The 3,730-nt window shown below is 48.3% G+C and overlaps 1 protein-coding gene across 1 annotated transcript in view; it reads right to left on the bottom strand.

The window, feature by feature from the left end:
- CCL26 (chemokine (C-C motif) ligand 26) overlaps positions 1-766 on the bottom strand; it is a 17,453-nt gene extending 16,687 nt beyond the window's left edge. The window contains exon 1 of the mRNA XM_011930295.1: positions 586-766. The gene's annotated coding sequence lies outside the window, so the exon portion shown is untranslated. The remainder of the gene's footprint in view (positions 1-585) is intronic.
- Between the last annotated feature and the right edge of the window lie 2,964 nt (positions 767-3,730).

Below are 3,730 nucleotides of genomic sequence, written 5' to 3'. Positions count from 1 at the left end.
GGGGGTCTCTCTGTGTTGCCCAGGCTGGTCTCGAACTCCTGGCATCAAGCGATCCTCCGGCCTCAGACTCCCAAAGTGCTGGGATTACAGGTGCCAGCCACTGTGCCTGGCCTGTGTACTTTTCTATATGTATGTTATGTTTTAATAAATTAATAAAGAGGAATGAAATGATATGGTGAATAAACAAAACAAATAATTCTGCAGTTAAGGAAATGTTATATGGGAGCCACGGCCTCCCTATCTTCTCTCCCTCCTTCCTTGAGATGAGACTATTTCTCTCTCTCTGTCTCTCTTTGCCGCTTTCCTGGGAATATCCATTTCTCTCTTTTTTTTTTTTTTTTTTTTTGGCCAGAATATTTCTCATTTCAAGGCAAAGGGCTGGCTGGCTACAGCATGTCAGATCCCAGCTGTTTTCCATACTTCTGCCTTTCCCTGCCTTTGGCAATGGAGTCTATGCCCTGAAAACTCTCTCCTACAATGAGACACCCCCACACTTTACCCCCCTCTCCCCACCAAACAAGGCCCATTACCTCCTTCCAAACCCCAACGTGGCAGGTTCCCAGAAACAAAGTCCCTGACCCTTACCCGGGGTCTTTGGCTCAGTCTCAATTCCAGATTCCTGGCTTATCCTCCATAACTTGCTAGCGCCGTTCCAGTCCCTGGGATCTGGGGTACCCCTGGGACCCCAAGTCAAGACCTCCTCTTGGCTTACATGAGGACATTTACAAACAGCTATTCCCAAATAAGGTCACATTTCTGAGGGTCTGGGTGGACAATGAATTCTTGGGGTATGTTATTCAAGCCAGTACAGATGTATTGCAGAAATAATCCCCCCACCCTGCAGATCGCCTTTCTACTGTCTTACGTGTCTCCCTCCCTCCCTCCTTTCCTCCCTCCCTTCCTCCCTCCCTTCCTTCTTTCCTTCCTTCCTTCCTTCCTTCCTTCCTTCCTTCCTTCCTTCCTTCCTTCCTTCCTTCCTTCCTTCCTTCCTTCCTTCCCTCCCTCCCTCCCTCTCTTCCTTTCTTTACCTTCTTTTCTTCCTTCTTTGCCATCTCTCTCCCTCCCCTTTCTTCCTCCTTTTCTTCTTTCCTTCCTTCCTTCCTTCTTTTCTTTTCTTTTCTTTCTTGCCTCCCTCCCTCTTTCTCTCTCTTTCTTTTCTTTTCCTTTCTTTGTAGTGGTGTGCTCATAGCTCCCTGCAACCTCAAAATTCTGGGCTCAAGCAGTTCTCCCACCTCAGCCTCCTGAGTTCCTGGAACCACAGGTGTGCACCACCATGCTCTGCTAACTTAAAAAAAAAAAAAATTGTAGAGATGGGGTCTTGCTGTGTTGCCCAGGCTGGTCTTGAATTCCTGGCCTCAATCTCCTGGCCTTAAGCAATCCTCCCACCTTGACCTCCCAGAGTGCTAGGATTACAGGCAGGAGCCACTGTGCCCAGCCTCTTATGGATGTCTTCTAATGGATTTTAATATAGTTTTATTTATCAACTTTCCTCCTGTATGGGTAAGTGATTATATACCCTGTTTATAAAACATGTGAGGCCCGACATAGTGGCTCACACCTGTAATCCCAGCACTGTGGGAGGCCGAGGCAGGCAGATCACTTGAGGTTAGGAGTTCGAGACCAACCTGGCCAACATGGCAAAATCCTGTCTCTACTAAAAATACAAAAATTAGCCGGGTGTGGTGGTGAGTGTCTGTAGTCTCAGCTACTCGGGAGGCTGAGGCAGGAGAATAGCTTGAGCCTGGAAGGTGGAGGTTGCAGTGAGCCAAGATCACACCACTGCACTCTGACCTGGGTGATAGAGACTCCATCTCAAAAAAAAAAAAAAAAATTGAGTCCCTTCACCCAAGGGGCATGTCTATCTATAAATGGCTTCTGCTGAAACTCCTGTTTTTTGTTTGTTTGTTTGTTTTTGTTTTTGAGACAGAGTCTTGCTCTTTTCACCCAGGCTGGAGTGCAATGGCACAATCTCGGCTCACTGCAACTTCTGCCTCCTGGGTTCAAGCAATTCTCCTGACTCAGCCTCTGGAGTAGCTGGGATTACAGGCACCTGCCACCACACCTGGCTAATTTTTGTATTTTTAGTAGAGACGAGGTTTCGTCATGTTGACCAGGTTGGTCTCAAACTCCTGACCTCATGATCAGCCCACCTCGGCCTCCCAAAGTGCTGGGATTACAGATGTGAGCCACTGCGCCTGGCTGAAACTCCTTCCTGGTACTTGTGTCTGAGGCCCCCTCAGTCAGGGCCTTGAGTATGCCCTTGATGTCAGCTCATAGCAGGTGGCCCTGGCTCCTGCTCTCTTCCCTCCAGGCCCTTCCCTGTGGCTGAAGCCCCTTCCCTGTACCCTCCAGGTTGCTGCCTGGGCTCCAGGTTCCTCTGTGTGGATCTCCCAGGAGTCCCCATTGGCTGTGGTTCCCAAGGTCTAGGCTGCCATCTGGGCTTCCCACTTCTCGGCCTCCCAAAGTGCTAGGATTACAGGCATGAGCCACCGCACCTGGCTGTAAGTTTTAATGAGGTTATAAGGGTGGAAATCTGATCCAATATGACAGGTGTCCTTATAAGAAAAGAAGCCAGGCATGGGTGAGTCATGCCTGTAATCCCAGCACTCCCAGGCAGGAGGATTGCTTCAGCCCAGAAGTTCAAGAAGTAAGGTTTTTTTCACCCCTTTTTTATTTATTTATTTATTTATTTATTTATTTATTTATTTATTTATTTATTTTGAGACGGAGTCTTGCTCTGTTGCCTAGGCTGGAGTGCAGTGGCATAATCTCAGCTCACTGCAGCCTCTGCTTGCCGGGTTCAAGTGATTCTCCTGCCTCAGCCTCCCAAGTAGATGGGACTACAGGCGCCCACCACCACGCCTGGCTACTTTTTGTATTTTTAGTAGAGATGGGGTTTCACCATGTTGGCCAGGCTGGTCTTGAACTCCTGACCTCAGGTGATCCACCCACCTCGGCCTCCCAAAATGCTGGGATTACAAACGTGAGCCGCCGTGCCTGGCTGTAAGTTTTAATGAGGTCATAAGGGTGGGATTCTTATCCAATATGACAGGTGTCCTTATAAGAAAGAAGCCAGGCATGGGTGACTCATGCCTGTAATCCCAGCACTCCCAGGCGGGAGGATTGCTTCAGCCCAGAAGTTCAAAACCAGCCTGGTCAACATAGTGAGATCCCATCTCTACAAAAAAATAAAAATCAGCCAGACATGCTGGCATGTGCCTGTAGTCCTAGCTACTCAAGAGGCTGAAGCAGCAGACTCCCTTGAGCCCAAGAGTTTGAAACCAGTCTGGGCAATGTAGTGAGACCCTATCTCTACATAAAATACAAAAATTAGCCAGGTGTGCTGGCACACACCTGTAGTGCCAGCTACTTGGGAGGCCGAGGCAGGAGGATTGCTGGAGTCCAGGAGTTCAAGGCTGCAGTGAGCTGTGGTCACACCACTGCACTCCAGCCTGAGCAACAGAGCAAGACCGCTATCTCAAATAAATAAATAAATAAATAAATAAAATGAATAAATAAATAAATAAATGCAACAGGGAGACAGTAAAGAGGTTTTTGTTTTGTTTCTGCTTTTTAGATGGAGTCTTGCCCTGTCACCTAGGCTAGAGTGCAATAGTGCAATCTTGGATCACTGCAACCTCTGCCTACCAGGTTTAAGCAATTCTCCTGTCTCAGCCTCCCCAAGTAGCTGCGACTATAGGCGTCCACCACCACGCCCAGCTAATTTTTG

The sequence above is a fragment of the Colobus angolensis genome, unplaced genomic scaffold (assembly GCF_000951035.1).
Source record: "Colobus angolensis palliatus isolate OR3802 unplaced genomic scaffold, Cang.pa_1.0 Scaffold120, whole genome shotgun sequence".
Taxonomy (NCBI): Eukaryota; Metazoa; Chordata; class Mammalia; order Primates; family Cercopithecidae; genus Colobus; species Colobus angolensis.
This window is presented reverse-complemented; position numbering and strand designations above follow the sequence as displayed.